This window comes from Lynx canadensis, chromosome B4 (genome assembly GCF_007474595.2).
Source record: "Lynx canadensis isolate LIC74 chromosome B4, mLynCan4.pri.v2, whole genome shotgun sequence".
Lineage (NCBI taxonomy): Eukaryota > Metazoa > Chordata > Mammalia > Carnivora > Felidae > Lynx > Lynx canadensis.
In genome coordinates, this window is record NC_044309.1 from 54736594 (window position 1) to 54755752 (window position 19159).

Below are 19159 nucleotides of genomic sequence, written 5' to 3' on the forward strand. Positions count from 1 at the left end.
ACCAGTTGCAATTACCAATTCATGCTCAAACCTTTTCCCTTTATATCCCTACTTGCTCTCCTCCAATGCACCAGAAATATTATAGCAATATCTAGATACAGTTTTATTTACAAATATTTCAGTATTATTGAAAGATAGGCACTCTTCTTGACATAACCCCAATACCATTATCACACCTGAAATATTAACAAGTATCCCTTAATAACATCAGTGTTCACATTTTCCCCATTGTGTCAATTTATTTCAAAAAAAAATTTTTTTAAAGTAAGCTCTATACCCAACATGGGGCTTGAACTTATGACCCAGAGATCAAGAGTCACATGGTCTACAGACTGAGCTAGCCAGGTGCCTTTCAAAATTGTTTTGGTTTGAACAAGGTTCTAAGTAAGACTCATATACTGTAATTGGCTAATATCTCTCTCAATTTTTTTTTTTAATCTGCAGGGGTCCATTACTTTTTTTTCCCTTCTTGTAATTTAGTTTTGGAGGAAACTACATTTTGCTGATTGTAAATCTGTGGTATTATTTTGTATATTTCTGTAGTTTCAGTAATTTGGTAGTTAGATTTAGACTCTTGATGAGATTTGGGTTTAATTTCTCAGGTGAGAATACTTGGTAAATTTTGTGCACTCACCTCAGAGGGCATCTATTACCAGTTGATTCTCTTTTGGGTATTTTAGAAGTCGTTATTAATCATGGTCTAAATCCATTAACTCATTAGAGTTTGCAAAAGAGTGATCTTAGAATATCACTATTCCACCATTCCTCTTTTTAAATTAACTGGAATATTTCTATCTAGAGAAACCTAGCCTCATTAACCACTTAGTTACTATGAAGGATAATTTATATAGAAAGAGCAAGATAAAGTTTGATTCCTTCCCTTTGATAACTCATTTTCAAAATAACTTTATTCCCTATCATTCTCCAAAGATGGCCAATGAGTTTGCTTGTTTGCTTCATTGAGTATCATTTTTAAGCCATGAATTATACTTATTTTACGAGATTGCATTTATCATTCTTATTGATGTTCTAATTGTCCAATGTTGAGGCTGTGGAACATTTTTCAAGTTGCCTTATAAGTCCTTTGGAAATGATCTTGGCAGTGTTTCTTGCTTTCTGATCCCACAAGATAGTTCAAGATTATTTTGTAAATTTCTTGCTCCAGATCTGGAACAAGCCATTTCCCCAAGAAGCTCAGGTTCCATCTAGTGGAAAATAATGTTTAGAGACCACAATCTGGGCACTAAGGGTACACTTACTATTGTGCTGGTCATCATTTCTCGAGAGGACAGATTTAGAGAATCCTTTAAATCCTTTTTTTTTTTTTTAAAGAATTCAGCTTTTTATTTAACAAGTTACAGAGAGGTTAATTCAAAAAGACCAAAGTACGTGTCATCATAGACTTCTCTGACTATTTTTTTCTTTGCTTCCACTTTCTTCTCCTCAGCTGGGGCAGCCATGGTGGAGGGAGCAGGACCTCCCGCTGGTAAAGCACCAGCTTCACACCCAAAGCAGAGCTCGAGTTCAACCCATGCAGAACTCAAGTTCATGAACTCATGAGATCGTGACCTGAGCCAAAGTCAGCTTAACTGACTGAGCCACCCAGGTGCCCCTAAAATATTTAAATTAAAGAATTCACATGGTTCCCAACTCAAGTTAATAGAATAAGCTATACTGTATTAATTTAATTTACTTTTTTTTTAAGAGAACTTTTAAATTAACTTTTATGTACAGAAAACTCAACAGCACACAATTAGCCCAGTTTTGTGGGTAGTTCTTCAGCCTTTGCCTTTTCCAACTTGGCAATGCAAACCACAAACTTTGGACCCAGCATGTTGCCTCCCCAGTGATGGCAGATCTTATCAGATCTGTCATTGTAATTGGTTCTGATAGCTTCTACCAGCTTAGCCTGAGCTCCTTTGTCTTCCGGGTTAACCTGTGTGAAGACAACAGTGGTGCAGGTCTTCCTGTGGATGCGAGGCCCCAACCTGGTCTTCCTCTTGATGATGCAGTAGGGATCCCCCATCTTACCACACAGGGCAGGCACGAAGACACACAGCTTAATGGGATCCACATCATGTGCAATCACTACCAGCTGAGCCTTCTTGTTTTCCATCAAGGTGGTGACAGTATTAACCCCAGCTCAAAGGACAGATGGCAGCTTTCTTCACAGCCCAGGTCAGCACTCTCTGCTTCTTCTCTTGCTTTATCTCTGGTCTGTATTTGTGGACTAGCTTAAGCAGCTGAGTACCTGTTTTGCATTCCAAGGCCTGGGGGAACTGTTTAATCATGGGAGGCACTTTTAGACATATATAGAGAAGAGTCCTTTGTCACTGTAGCTGGATGCAGTGGATTCATTGGACAAAGTGGGCGAGGTCTCTTTTGGGCTAGATGTCCTGACCAATGCCAAAATTCTTAGGCCTTTTCTCAAATAGGGGATTGATCACTTTCTTGGCCTCCTGTTTCTTCAGACAGCAGGGACCAAGGCTGTCTTCTTCCCCCTAGCCTTGTTTCCTTTGGCATCTTGGATGGTAGAGGAGAGCTCTTTATTTATCTTTTTTTTTTTTTTAACGTTTTATTTATTTTTGAGACAGGGAGAGACAGAGCATGAACAGAGGAGGGTCAGAGAGAGGGAGACACAGAATCTGAAACAGGCTCTAGGCTCCAAGCTGTCCCGCACAGAGCCCGATGCAGGGCTCGAACTCATGGACCGCGAGATCATGACCTGAGCTGAAGTCGGCCGCTTAACCGACTGAGCCACCCAGGCGCTCCTATTTATCTTTTTTAAAGTAAGCTGTAGGTCCAATGTGGGGCTTGAACTCATAACCCTGAGATCAAGAGTCATATGCTCTACTGATGAGCCAGCCAAGCACTCCAGAATAAGCTATATTTAAAGAAGACTAGCTTCTATTCCTGTTTTTTTTTCCACCCTATATTCCATATTGTATAGCCTAGTGGTAAGTATTTAAAGATTTTTGTGATTCATTTTTCTACTGGTGTTTTAATATAAGTATGTATGTGTAAGACAGTAGTTCCACTTGTGGTGAGTATAGCATAATGTATAGAGAGTTGAATCACTATGTTGTACACCTGAAACTAATATAACATTGTATGTCAACTATACTCAAATTAAAAAAAATTTTTAAGCATATATATATATGAATATATATATACATATAAATGAATATATATACTTAAATACACATGCACACACACGTATATATCCTGTTTTTAAATAATGTACTCTAGGTTTTTCTCTAATTCAATTGTTCTTGTTCAATCATATTACTTGCATAATCTATAGAAATGCATGGAGATATTTCTCACTCTTTTTTTCACTCAACAGAGTACTCCATTATGTGAAGATATATTATTTAAACAACTAGTCCCATTTTGTTGGACATTTGACTTGTTTCTAGTATTTTGATATTACAAACGATGTTGCAATGAATAATCCTGGCAAATGCATTTTTTTTGTTTTTGTTTTTGATAGTGTACCTTTGGTATTTGTTTCTAAAAGTAAGCTTTCTGGATTAAAGGTTAAAAGATTTTTGTTTTTTTCCTAATCTCAATGGGTAGTGCCTGAGGTGTGTAACAATTGCCATGGTCATGGCAAGGATGGGCTTCTCAAGGCATTAGTGCCCATGGCAGTGCAATAGTAGGTTAATAAATGATATCACTTTATTTTTTAATGCCCCTTATTTATTTTTAAAGTTTATTTATTTATTTTGAGAGAGAGAGAGAGAGCATGAGTCAGGTAGGGGCAGAGAGAAAGGGAGAGTTCTGATGCAGGGCTTGAACTCGTGAACCATGACATCATGACCTGAGCTGAAATCAAGAGTTGAATGCTTAACTGACTGAGTCACCCAGGTACCCCAAAATGATATCACCTTTAAATACACCCCCTCCCCCACACACTATATTCAACTTTTATAAAATATCATCCTTTAAACAGTAATTTGGGAATACTTTTGTCATTTCCTAAGATGAGGGATAATTGCTGTTTTCAAAAAAAAACATTAAAATTATTTTTCCAGAAATATAAGAATGTTCTCAGTGATTGTTATTCTACTTCCCTGACAAAAACTAGAAAACAAAGTATAAACTTCAATCTGAGTATAATTTCTGGGATTTATGTGGCTCGATAGTTTTTGTGCTGCAATTCCTTTTTATGTTTGTATGTCAGGGAAAAGTCAGAAAAAGCCAGTGTTGAGAGGAGTTGAATTAATTACTGTGACTTACAGGAGACGGACAGGGAACGTGACAGTCTTTGGTGGGCCTCCAGGACAAAACTGACAAAACTGCCATTTTCACATGTAGAACTTTCCATGTGGTCCTTGCCAACTTGGAAAACCTAAGAGATGGTGCTGTCTGCATTTTCCAGTATCTAAAGATGCTCTATCTAGATCTCACATGATGTATAGCCCATATAAAGAGCCTTGTCCTATTATTTTGGACTTGCCATTCAGAGTCATCCAGTATTATATTCTAAGGATAAGGAAGTGCTCTTTTCTTTCCTTTCATGAAAGCATGACTATCGCTGAAAATAGTGAAGCAACAATCTGACTCGACTCTCCAGTGCGTAGAACGAACATAAATAATAAAAACTAACCTTTGCTGATAAACATGTAATGGACATAATGCTAGTTAAGCTCTTTTCATGGGTATTTCACCTCATTTTCAAAAAGGCCTATCAACGTTTTGGAGTTACAAAACTGAGGGTCTAGTGTCAAGCATCTTTTTATTTATCTATTTATATTTTTATTTTTAAGTAAGCTTCACTCCCAGCACAGAGCCCACCATGGGACTTGAACTCACAAAACTGCGATCAAGTTCTGAGCTGCAGTCAAGAGTCAGATGCTTAACTGATTGAGCCACCCAGATGCCCCAAGCATCTTTTCCAATACTGTACAGCTGATAATGTGGTAGAATGTTGATTGAGTTAAGAATCCATAGTTTTCGTCAAGAGACCATACCACTTGCTAATGTGGGCTCTCTGGAGCTGCTAAAAGGAAATGTCTGGTATTACTTCTAATCATTTATGCCCTGTTGATGGAAATGGATCCAAGTACACAGGAAAGTGATATAAGAATATATATATGTATACGCACACATATGTACATGCATACGTATATACCTGTATACATATATGGTCTGAGCATACCTATATATACTGTTATTATTAAATGCAAATGTGCAATTGTATACACAAATTAGTTATACAAATTACAATTATTATATAATTCCTCAAGTTTTTCTGGATTTGGAAATAATAACAATATATGTAAAAATGTTTGAAACAGTGCCTGATGCATAAAAAAACAAAATGATTTTAGTGATCAGAACCACGTGTAGATAATCTTTGAAGCATTTTCAAGGTGGTCAGTTTTGAAGTTTGGCAAGGACCCAGGTAGTTGCCTGGGATGGGGTGGAAAGAAATAGAGGTGGAAAGAAAAGAAAGCAGAAAGAAACAAGCTATGCATTTATACAATGAAAGTTTGATTTCCTGTATAGAGTTTAGCACTCTGTGAAGTGAGAGATCACATTGCTTGGTGTATGATGGAGGCTTTGAAAGTTTAGCTATGATAGCAGTGACTGTGGAATCCCCCTGCAAGTTTACCATTCAAACAATGCTGTCCTGAATTTTTTTAACTTATTTATTTTATTTATGATTATGATTATGATTTTGAGAGAGAGAGCGCATAAGTGAGCGAGGGGCAGAGAGACATGGGGAGAGAGAGAGAGAGAGAGAGAATAAAGCGGGGCTCACCTGAAGTGGGGCTCAAGCTCACAAACCGTGAGATCATGACTTGAGCCAAAGTCATATGCTTAAGACTTAGCCACCCAGGTGCTCCTGATATACTGAATTTTGCTTGATTTTATCCCATTGATAACTTCCTGGGAAACGTAAGAGCCTGATAGATGTAGATAGGTATTGAGATGTCCCCTTTGAAAGCTACACCCCTAACATAGTATATCTGTCACCTTTTTGTTCTCCAGGATTAAAAGTTTTGGGGCAGAGTCTCATGGGGAGGTGAAATGGACATAATGATCATTATACCTTTTCTATGGTTCTTAGACTTTAGGCCTGAAAACTCAGAATACCTTTGCGTTCCCAGATATTGAGGAAAAAAGTGAGCTCAAATTACAACCAATCTGGGTTAAATAATTAACATAGAACATCTGCTAGTCATTTTAGAATTCAACATGTTTGGACATTTTATTAGAGCAATGCTTTTCCCAAATATTCTATTTTGATGGCTCAGAATGTTTTCTCCTGTATTTTTGCATCCTTGCCACCAGATGGCAGTAACAACCCATTTATTAATTTCTCCCCCTTTTCTTCTCCCTTGCTTTTCCTCCCTCTCCTACTCTTTCCTCCACCACCTCCTTTCTACTGATCACCATTCTTCTGACTAATGTTATTCGAGAAGTGAATCAATCAATGGCTCTAAGTTAAAAGTGATGGCTAAAATTTCCACTGTATTTCCTATGACAAATAAGCATGCTAGACTCATAGTTCCCTAGTGCCAAAAAGGTGGGAAGGGACACCTGGGTGGCTTGCTCGGTTAAGCATCTGACTCTTGGTTTTTAGCTCAGGACATGATCTCACAGTTCCTGAGTTTCAGCCCCGTGTCAGACTCTGCACTAATTGTGTGGGGCCTGATTGGGATTCTCTCTCTCCCTGCCCTGCACACATACTCTCTCTCAAAATAAATAAATTAAAAAAAAAGGGGGGGTGGGAAAATGTCCATTTGGCAAGCAATGGTAAATAACATGATCTTGTGTGGAAGTTGAAATGCCCTTAAATAATAAGTGCCTCTAGTAAGTAATAAAACACTACCTTGGATTGTATGTATGAGAAGTATATATAAAACTATGTGTGTGTGTGTGTGTGTGTGTGTGTGTGTGTGTATGTGTGTGTGAGTGAGCAAGTTCTTAAAGCGTGTGTGTGAGAGCATGAGCAAGTTCTTTTGGGGTTGCGGTGTAGGTTGTATATAAATGACTTCGAGAATCACTTGTCATAACAACCCTGTCACATCCTAGGCATGACTCCATTAAAGATGAGAAAGTGAGGTTATCCAGAGGTGAAGTGAGACCTTACATGACCCTGGTCTCTATTCCACTTAATCATCACTTCCCTTATTCAGTTTGCTTAAATATGACATATTTTCTCTCTCAGATATTTTCTCCAGGAAGAAGTTTCTTGTTCAACTATCTTGGTTTCATAAGTACATGTTTCAGTTTGGGAAGAAAAATTGTTGTGTGACTCTTTTTTTTTCCACTTCTTAAAAATAGCTATAAAAACCTTCTAAAGCTTGGAAGAAAGTAAAAAAAAAAAAAAACAACTAATAATTGTGCTGAACCAAAGGCTGCTTGGACATAGTTCTTTAGATTTGTCTTGAAGAGACTGTTTTTAATTCTTTGTTTTTTAAAGTTTATTTTATATATTTTGAGAGAGAGTGAGTGAGCAGGGGAGAAGCATAGAGACAGAAGGAGAGAGAAAATTCCAAGCAGGCTCCACACTGTCAGTGCAGAGCCCAACTCAGGGCTCTATCTCACAAACTGAGTTCATGACCTGAGCAGAAATCAAGAATTGGATGCTTAACTGACTGAGTCACCCAGGTGCCCCTTGATGAGACTGCTTTTAAACCAAACATGCACACTCAAAATTTAAAGGGAAATAGCTTGAAATGGATGTTTTTTTTTATCCATTGTATTTTTAGTTAGTGAGGTTTATCTGGACCCTTTTCAATAGCTTAAAATGATTAGCTGATATGATTTTAGCTGAAGCACAGAAAAGTAATTCTCAGGGTGTCTTTAGTGATTAAGGATGACAGATTATGGAACATAGGTTTTATTAGTGAGATACAATTATCTTTAACATTATAATCTATAGGTCTAGCTTTGATATGTGTATGTTCACATACCATATTCATAGATGTGGGCATGTTTTTTACCCTCATATATAAAATGAGGATAATAATGCCCATATGGGGATTCAGTGTGATAAAGCCCATGAAGTGTGGCTATGCATACAATATTCAACCAAGAAGTGTGCTCTCTCTTTCTCAATCTACCCCCAGGATAACTGTATACAGATTCTAGTTTACATTGTAAAGAGGCAAAGCTTTTACACATTTGTTGCTCCCAGAAGTTCACTCGGTAAACATTCACTTCCATGTCTCCCTTTGGTTTGGGAATTTTTTTAAGTTTATTTATTTATTTTGAGAGAGACAGAGACAGCACAAGTAGGGGGGTGGGCAGAGAGAGAAACTGAGAGACAGAGAATCCCAAGCAGCCTCGTGCTGCCAGCACAGAGATTGACTTGGGGCTTGAAGTCACAAAACTGAGAGATCATGACCTGAGGCGAAACCGAGAGCCAGAGGCTTAACCAACTGAGCCACACAGGTGTCCCTGGAATTTTTCTAATGGCAATCTAATGAGGAAAATAATTTTTTGTTCTTTTTTATTTTAGATTTTTAAAAAAGTGTTTTATTTATTTTTCAGAGAGAGAGAGAGAGAGAGAGAGAGAGAGAGGGGAGGGGCAGAGAGAGAGAATGAGACACAGAATCCTAAGCAGGCTCCAGGCTCTGAGCTGTCAGCACAGAGCCTGATGGGGGGCTTGAACTCACGGACCAAGAGACCATGACCTGACCCGAAGTTGGACACTTAACTGGCTGAAGCACCCAGGTGCCCCAAGAATGTTTTATTATTATGCCAATCACAGCACTTAAAGCATCCCTCGGCGTCTACCTCCTGAGCCCACCCTCAGCACTGGACTACATTTATGGAGGAAGGAAGAATAGAAGCAGATGGGACTAAAGAAATTAATTTTCTTTTCTTAACTAAACAAGGAACAATGCTACTAGTTAGAGTAAATTAGTGAAGATTAAATAAGGTAATTAACAGGTGCTTTGAAATGCTCTGTGTTGCTAGAACGTCAGAGGCACTTAAGAGTATACTTTAATACAGAAAGTTTTCTAAATGCCTATGTCTTAGAGGGGCCTACAATAGTTGTCTCTGCTGAAGAGCTTCAAACTCTATCACATATTTCCGTGAGCTGTGAATCTGGTTTCATAGCCCTTAGCTTCTGGAATGGCACAGACTTCTAAAGGCAGGCAAAGGCCTCAGTTCCTCCTACAGTTTCAGCACTGACTGATTGATATTTTATTTCTGAATAGCTTTAAACTTTATTTTTGAAATAGAAGATAATGTTCCCATGGAATCTTGGCATTTTAAAGAAATAATTTCTGTTTTAAAACCTTGCTCAGGGACATTTGAGGTATTAGGAACTCAAAAACCACATGGCAGTTTGGCAAACCTACATGACCAAATTGTATTTGTTTAATGAAAGCCTTGGGTTGCCTTATTCTAAAATGTTGAGTGCTTAATGCTTCTGGACCTTAACATGGTGAAGTTGGAAAACTTTCCATTTGGGGAGGAGTGATTATTCCTGATACAGGAATTTGCCTTTGTAGCAGGTCTTCCCTTTCACCCAGGAGTTTTCAATGTGAAGATAGAATGAATGATAACCTCCCATCGTTCTTAGAGAAGTGCTGAAATCCAGTGACGGAACCAAAGGGCAGTACCTTCGGATTGATGCATAAGCATTTTGTTTTACAATATAAATTGTATGTACTGGTTGAACTTTTGTCTTTGCAGAGCCAGAGATTTTTCCCCTCTAAATTTTATTTATTTATTTATTTGTTTGTTTGTTTGTTTAATAATCTCTACTCCCAGAGTGGGGCTTGAACTCATGACCTCAAGATCAAGAGTCACATGCTCTACCAACTGAGTCAGCCAGGCACCCGTTTTCTCCCTAAATTTAGATTTAGACTGCCTAAAGCCTGAAAAATACTGTTTCAGAGAGATGTACAGATGCTTCCTCTCCTCCATTTCCACACCCCCTCCACAAGAATTTCCTCCCAGAGATGGGAAGTTGAGACTGTGTTTTCATTGAGCAATGCAAAGCCTAAGTGTCACTTCGTTTGAGGAGGTAACTGGGCTCAGTGGAAAGGACCTGAATACACAAGACTGATATCAAGGAGCTTTACCACCTATGTTTTCTTCTAGTTTTATGCTTTCAGGTCTTATGTTCAAGTCTTTAATCCATTTTGAGTTGATATTTGTGTATGGTGTAAGCCAGTGATCTAGTCTGCCTTCCCTGCTGGCTGGTTTTTTTTTTTTTTTTTTTTTTTTTGCAAGTAGCTGTCTGGTTTTACCAAGACCATTTATTGAAGAGACTGCCTTTTCTCCATTGTGTATTCTTGGCTCCTTTGTTATAAATTAATTGACCAAAGAGGCATGCGCTATGTTTGTTTGTTTATACTTAAACTGCAACCACTTTCTCCTACTTTAAGAATCCTGGTTCTCATGAACACAGTAGATAAATAAATTAAAATTTTCCATAATTGCACTATTATTTTATTCCGTGTTACAAACATTAGTCTTGAAATAACCATACTAAAATCACTATGATTTAAAATAACGGAGAACTGTTGAAGTGTTTTTTTTTGAATATGTTCTACACATTATACCCAATTTTTTTTTATAACTTACTGCCTAGCTTAAATATAGAAGAATTATGCAGTACACTCTCTTCCCTCATTCCTCTCTTAGTGTCAGTTCTACAATTAATTAAGTATATGTTCAGTACTCATCATCAGTCTTCATGTTGATAATTCGTTACTCGTTTGGGTTGTATAAAATACATTTTGTATTTAAAAAAAATTTTTTTAAGTAGGCTTACATCCAGTGTGGAGCCCAACACAGGGCTTAAACTCATGACCTTAAGATCAAGGGGTGCCTGGGTGGCTCAGTTGGTTAGGTGTTCAACTTCTGCTCAGGTCATGATCTCACAGCTCATGAGTTCAAGCCCCACCTTGGGCTCTGCGCTGACAGCTCAGAGCCTGGAGACTGCTTTGGATTCTGGGTCTCCCTCTCTCTCTCTGTCCCTCCCGTACTTGTGCTCTCTCTCAAAAATAAATACTTTTTAAAAATTACACACACAAAAAAAGATCAAGACCTGAGCTGAGATCAAGAGTGGGATGCTCAGGGCACCTGGGTGGCTCAGTCAATTAAGTGTCTGACTTAACTGAGCTTCTGACTCTTGATTTTGGCTCAGTTCATGATCCCTGGGATGTGGGATCAGGTCCTGTGTTGGGCTCCTTGCTGAGTGTGGACCCTGCATGAGATTTTCTATCTCTCTCTCTCCCTCTGCCCCTCTCCCCAACTTGCACATACATGGGCTCTCTCTCTCTCTCTCTCTCTCTCTCTCAAATTAAAAAAAAAACTGATGATAATCTAATTTTCTTTCCCTTAGTCATTCCCTCTATCTCTCTTTTACATTGGTGGTTTCTGTTGACATAAAATAAACTATACACATTTAAAAGGTATATGCTAAGCAGAACTATTCTAGCTCCAAGATTCCCTCCCCTTATTGGTGTACATACCCTATAATCCCCTCTATGGATTGAATGTGTCCCCACAAAATTCATATGCTGATGTTCTAATCGCTCATGTGATATTTGAAGATGGGGCCTTCGGGAGTAATTAGGGTAGATTAGATCATAAGGATGAGGACCTCATGATGGGATTAGTAGTCTTGTAAGAAGAGGAAAAGAGAGAGACAAAAGACCAATGAGGACATAGCAAAAGACAGCCATCTGCAAGCCAGGAGAGAGCTCTCACCAAGAACCAAATCAGTCTATATCTTTTTCTGGAAATACTAAGCCTCCAGAAGTGTGAGAAAATAAATATTTGTTGTTTAAGCTTAGTCTATGGTATTTTATTATGAGAGCTAGTATACTTTCCTTTGAGTAAGGGCGGGATCTGTAAATACAATGGGACCATCACTCCTGTGATTAGGTTATCTTGAGTAAGATTCTGTCAGAGCACGCTGGAGAGAGGTTCTCCTGTTTGCTTTAATAACGTAAGTATGAAGTAAGCTTCCATGTTGTGAAAGGGCAACATAGCTGGAACCTGAGAGCAGCTTCTAGGAGCTGAGAGAACCCCTAGTTAACAGTCAGAAACAAAATGTAGACATTAGTTCTGCAACCACAAGACGAGAGTCCTGAGACTTGGAGTCTCGTATGAGAGACATCACGACCTTGGCAGACACCTTGATCTCAGCCTGGTGAGATACTGACCCAGTTAACCATACTTGGACTCCTGACCTACAGAAATGGTGAGATAATGAATTTGTATTGTTGTAGCTACTAGATTTGTGATAATTTATTATGCAGCAATAGAAAACTAATATAGAGTAAAATATAATAAATTTCAACATATACAAATGTGAGAAACCATAAGTAAAATAAAGATAATGAACATATTCATCACTCTCTTAAATTCCCTATGCACTTTTGTAACCCATCCTTCCAACCCTGTCCCAGACTGTCCTATTCCCAGGCAAGCACTGATCTGCTTTCTGTGACTGTAAATTAGTTTGTATTTTCTAAGCTTTTTAATAAATGGAATCATACAATATGTACTCCTTTTTCTTGGGACTGTTTCACTCAGTGTAATCACTAAAAATTTTTTTAATATTTATTTATTTATTTATTTATATTTTATTTTTAATTTTTTAAATGTTTATTTATTTTTGAGAGAAAGAGACAGAGCATGAGCAGGGGAGGAGCAGAGAGAGAGGGAGTCACAGTATCTGAAATAGGCTCTGAGCTGTCAGCACAGAGCCCGACGCAGGACTCGAACTCACAAACCGTGAGATCATGACCTGAGCTGAAGCTGGACTCTCAACCGACTGAGCCACACACGTGGCCCTAAAAAATTTTTTTTAATGTTTATTTATTTTTGAGAGAGACAGAGACAGAGTGTGAGCAGGGAAGGGGCAGAGAGAGAGGGAGACACAGAATCCGAAGCAGGCTCTGGGCTCTGAACTGTCAGCACAGAGCCGGACGTGGAGTTTTAACTCACAAGTTGTGAGATCATGTCCTGAGCTGAAGTTGGATACTTAACCGACTGAGCCACCCAGGCACCCCATCAGTGTAATCATTTTAAGATTTATACATGTCATGTAGTATAACAACAGTTCATACCATTTTATGGCCAAGTGGTATTCAGTCGTATAGTATTTACCACAATTTATTCATCCATTCAACTGCTAATGCACATTTAGGTTGTTAGTAGTTCTTCACTATTACACATAAAGTTGCTGTGAATATTTATGTATATGCTTTTGCTTGGATATATGCTTTTATTTCTTTTGGGTAAATACCTGGGAGTGGAATGCCTTGATTATATGAAAGATGTATGTTTAACTGAAAACGATTGTTAAACTTATTTTCCAAGGTAGATGTGCCACTTTACCTCCATAGCAGCAGTATATGAACATTCTAGTTGCTCCACATCCTTGCCAACATGTAACATGGTCAGTTTAACAACTTTTAGATAGTTTAATAGATGCGTATTAAGTATACACATCTCAAAAATAAGATGTGAGATGCATTGCATCTCATTGCAGTTTTAATATCCATGTCCCTAATGGACAGTAACGTTGAAAATCCTTTTATGTGCATCTGTATATCTTATTCGGTAAAGTCTGTTTAAATACTTTGTCCATATTTGAATTGGTTTTTTTATATTCTTATTATGGAGCTTTGAGAGTTGTTAATATCTGGATACAAATCTTTTATGTAATTTGCAAATATTTTCTTCTAGTCTGTGGCTTATCTTTTCATTCCATCAAGAGGATCTTTCAAAGAACGGAAGTTTTTAATTTTGATAAAGTACAATTTATTAATTTGTTCTGTGTAGTGTGCATTTGGTGTCAAATATTAATAAACTGTTGGCTAAGTTAAAGTCGCAAAAGTTTTTTTTTTTAATTTTTTTAACCTTTATTTATTTTTGAGACAGAGAGAGACAGAGCATGAATGGGGGAGGGTCAGAGAGAGGGAGACACAGAATCTGAAACAGGCTCCAGGCTCTGAGCTGTCAGTAGAGAGCTCGACGCGGGGCTCGAACTCACGGACCGTGAGATCATGACCTGAGCCGAAGTCGGGTGCTTAACCGACTGAGCCACCCAGGCTCCCCAAGTCACAAAAGTTTCTAAGAAATTTTTTTTAATGTTTATTTATTTTTGAGAGAGAGAGAGAGAGAGACAGAGTGCCAATAAGGGAGGAGCAGAGAGAGGGAGACACAGAACCTGAAGCAGGCTCCAGGCTCTGTGCCCTAAGGACAGAGCCTGATGTAGGGCTTGAACCCATGAACCGCGAGATCATGATGTGGTCTGAAGTTGGACGCCCAACCAACTGAGCCACCCAGGAGCCCCAAAGTCACAAAAGTTTTATCCTGCAATTTGTTTTATAAAAGATTTATAGTTTTAGGTTTTATATTTAGGTCTGTGATCCATTTTGAGTTAATTTTTGTATATAATGCAAAAATATGAATTGAAGTTTATTTCTTTTTTTGCATATGGATATCCAATTATTCTGTATCCTTTGTGTAAAAGACTGTTCTTTCTCTACCAAATTGCCTTTTCAGCTTTGTCAAAAATCAATTGACCATATTTGTGTGTGCATCTATTTCTGGACTCTGTTTTGTTCCATTGATCTATTTGTCTATCTCAATACCAATATAATGTATGGATATATACATATATACATATATATTTAATGTTTATTTATTTTTGAGACAGAGGGAGACAGAGTGTGAGTGGGGGAGGGGCAGAGAGAGAGGAAGACACAGAATCTGAAGCAGGCTCCAGGCTCTGAGCTGTCAGCACAGAGCCCGATGCGGGGCTCAAACCCACGAACCATGAGATCATGACCTGGGCAGAAGTCAGACACTCAGCCGACTGAGCCACTCAGGTGCCCCTCTAATGCTTTATTGTAGCTTTACGTAAGACTTGCAGCCTAATAGTGTAAGTCTTCTAACTTCACTTCTTTTACAGAGTAGTTTTGTCTATTCTAGGTCTTTTGGCTGTCATGAGTATTAATGATCCAAACTTATTGCCCTTTCCCCATTTGTTGAATATCTACCCTTTCTCCTCTGATACACAATCCCATTTTCTTTCTTTCTTTTTTTAAATGTTCATTTATTTTGAGAGAGAGGAAGAGAGAGTTGAGAGAGAGAGAGAGAGAGAGAGAGAGAGAGGTAGGCATGAATGGGGGAGTGGCAGAGAGAGAGACAGGGAGAGAGATAATCCCAAGCAGGCCCTATGCTGTCAGTGCAGAGCCCAATGCAGGGATTGAACCCATGAACCATGAGATCATGACCTGAGACAAAATCAAGAATCAGATACTCAACCAACTGAGCCACTCAGGTGCCCCCAATCCCATTTTCTGATAATTCATTTATATATGTGAGGTTTGTTTGGGACTTACTATATTATTCCATTGGACTATTTGTTTAGCAAGGCACCAATATTCAGTCTTAGTTACCATAGCTTTATAATATGTTTTATTTTCAGGTAGAATGGATCTATTTACCACGTTCATCTTATTCAAAAGTGAGTTGGCTATTTTTGGCCCATTTCTCTGCCATATAAATTTTAGAATCATTTTGTCAAGCAATTAAAGAAACCCCAAACTACTGGTATTTTTATTAAAAAGGTATCAATTCTTCAGATCAGTTTGGTGACATCTACCATTTTTATCATACTGAGTCTTCTGAATCATGTAGTATGTCTTTTTTTTTTAAATTTGTTTAATGTTTACTTACTTTTGAGAGAAAGAGACAGAGTGTGAGCAGGGGAGGGGCAGAGAGAGGGAAGGAGACACAGAATCTGAAGCAGGCTCCAGGCTCTGAGGGGTCAGCACAGAGCCTAATGCGGGGCTCAAACTCATAAACCTTGAGATCATGAGCTGAGTGGAAGTCAGACACTTAACTGAGCCACCCAGATGCCCCTAGTATAACTTTCCATTAATTTAGATATTCTCTGTCTTTCAAAAAAGATTTATTTTTTTTTCTCTAATGGGCTGGCTTCTTTTTTGTTATATTTATTTCAAGGCACTTGATATCTTTGTTGAAATTAGTAAGATTTTTTTTCCATTTTAATTTTTTAATTTATATACAGTAAATTTGAATTTTCTTTAGTGCATAGTTATATGAGTTTTTAACATATGCAGATTTGTGTAACTATCACCACAGTCATGACACAGAACCATATCCATTACCCAAAAAACTTCCTTCATGCTGCCCTTTGTAGTCAAACTGTCCCTGTATTCCTGACTCCTAATCAATCTATTCTCCATCCCTATAATTTTGCCTTCTCCAAAATGTCATATAAATGCAGTTGTAGTAAGTAACCTTTTGAGACTGGCTTTTTTTTCACCTAGCATAATGCATTTGAAGTTTATCTGTGTTGTGTGTTTGTTCCTTTTTATTACTGAAGAGTATTCCATTGCATATATATACCACAGTGTGTTTGTGCATTCACCCCTTGAGGTTGCTTCCAGTTTGGGGTGATTATGAATAATGATATAAGCATTTGTGTACAGGTTTTCATCTAAACATAAGTTTTTATTTCCTTAGCATATATACTCAGGGTTGGGATTGTTGGGTCATAATATGCATATGACTTTATAAGAAATTGTCTAACTATACTATTTTGTTTTCCCAGATGCAATGAATAACTTTCAGGTGCTTCACATCCTCATGTATGGTATGAGGTCATGATATGGTCATTTTTTAAATTAGCCTATCTAATAGAAGTGAATAATATCTTTTTAAAATCATATTTTCTGGGGCGCCTGGGTGGCGCAGTCGGTTAAGCGTCCGACTTCAGCCAGGTCACGATCTCGCGGTCCGTGAGTTCGAGCCCCGCGTCGGGCTCTGGGCTGATGGCTCAGAGCCTGGAGCCTGTTTCCGATTCTGTGTCTCCCTCTCTCTCTGATCCTCCCCCCATTCATGCTCTGTCTCTCTCTGTCCCAAAAATAAATAAAAAAAAACGTTGAAAAAAAATTAAAAAAAAATCATATTTTCTGATATTGCTGGGGCATAAGAATATAATTTTTTTAAGTTTATTTATTTACTTTGAGAGAGGGAGAGAGAGTGTGTGTGTGTGGGAAGGGCAGAGAGAGAGGGAGAGAGAAAGAATCCTAAGCAGGCTCCACACTGTCAGTGCAGAGCCTGACATGGGGCTCAAACTCACAAACTGTGAGATCATGACTTGAGCCGAAATCAAGAGTTGGGGACTTAACCGACTAAGCCACCCAGGTGACTCTAGAATCTAATGTGTTAATTTTTTTTTTTTAAATTAGGGGCACCTGGGTGGCTCAGTTGGTTGAGCATCCAACTCTTGATATCAGCTCAGGTCGTGATCTCTCGGTCATGGGATCAAGCCCTGCATCCAGCTCCATGCTAAACATGGAGCCTGTTTGGGATTCTCTCTTTCCCTCTCTCTCTGTCTCTCCCCTGCCCATGCATGCTCTCTCTCTCAAAATAAATAAATAAACGTTAAAAAATAAAAACTTTAAAATTAAAGTATAGCGTATATACCAAATATGTATTTATTATGACAATTTGGTTAATTAAACACACACAGTAATCAACAACCAGATCAAGAAAAAGAATATTATGAGAACCCTAGAAGCCTCTTCTATTCCCCCTTCCATTTTTTGCCATCCTTCTAAGCCAGATTCTGACTTCTAACAGTGCAGATTAATGTTGCATTTTTGTATGTCATGTAAATGGAATCACACTGTATGTGATTTTGAGCCCTCTGGTACCCTTACCCTCTTTGGAATGTCAGACAGAAGGAAATAATCCAGGAGAGTGAAAGCCTTATGACAAATCATAATTGGTACCATTTTTAAAAATATTTATTAGTAGTAATTGAAACACACACTGTTTGCATATTTTGCACATTCATTAAGATAATGATAGATGTTGTACTACTGAAATATCAAGAAAGAAAGCAGATTATTTGGACTTAGTATTGCTAAGGTTTTCTTTTTTATATTAATTTCTTTAATCATAAATTTTGTAGTTACGAACAGAGACCATGATCTATGTTTCATAGTTTATTTGGTTGATTGTGTGATTTTTATGTATTTTTCCCAGTATAAATGTTTTTCCCCTTTTGGAAATGGTGGAATGGAGACACATAACCCCTGTCATCACCAACTGAATTTTCATTAGTTCTGTCATTCATGGTCTCCATTCATCAGCAGCAGAATCATGACCCCCCACGGAGGTGGTGAAGAGAAATTAGCCAGCCCTTTAATTTTCTTGTGGAGTTTCCCCTCAAGGAAATATCATCATTCTTGTTCTTTCATATCACTGTGATGCTTTGTCATAATGGCAGAAGCCCATGTTGGCTGCTACATAGTAAGTTCACCACATGTTTTGACTTAATCTAAATTAGATCTTATGAACTTGCCTTATTACGTACATACAAGCTTATCAACATACATAGATACCTAAAACCTTACTGATTTATGTTTTTCCTTCTGGAATTGTTGAAAATAGGTCACAAGTTTATCTGAATTCTACTATCTTTAGTAATTCATATTTATGTACACCCATACACATACACAAGCATATAATACTTAAAGGCATACCTAACTTACCACTTGCACAAATTTTTCCTTCATCTATTACATATTTTATGATAGTCTTAGAACAATTGGTAATTACATTTTAAGAAACCAATACTTATATTTTTAACAACTGAATCTGCTAATGGTGTCTTCATAGATTTGGGATAGTTATATAGTGTTCATTTCTACATGTCTTAACACAAAGAAGAAAACACTGATATATCATAATTTTATTTATTTATTTATTTATTTATTTGTTTATTTATTTACAGATTTTATTTCTGGGATTCCTGGGTGACTCAGGTGGTTAAGCATCTGACTCTTGATTTTGGCTCAGGCCATGATCTCATGGTTTGTGAGACTGAGCCCTGAGGTGGGCTCTACACTGACGGTGTAGAGCCTGCTTGGGATTCTCTCTCTCTGCCCCTCCCCCTGCTCATGCACTCTCTCTCTCTCTCTCTCTCTCTCTCTCAAAATAAATACATAAACATTAAAAAAAAAGATTTTATTTTTAAATAATTTCTACACACAACATGGTGGCATGAACCTACAACCCCAATGTCAAGAGTTGCATGCTCTACTGATTGAGCCAGCCAGGCGCCCCATCAGAAGTACTTTTAAATGCCAGCAATCAGACCAGGTAATTTAAAAAA

General features: G+C 37.9%; 1 pseudogene; it reads right to left on the reverse strand.

The window, feature by feature from the left end:
• Positions 1–1753: 1753 nt before the first annotated feature.
• Positions 1754–4330, reverse strand: LOC115518671 (annotated as a pseudogene).
• Between the last annotated feature and the right edge of the window lie 14829 nt (positions 4331–19159).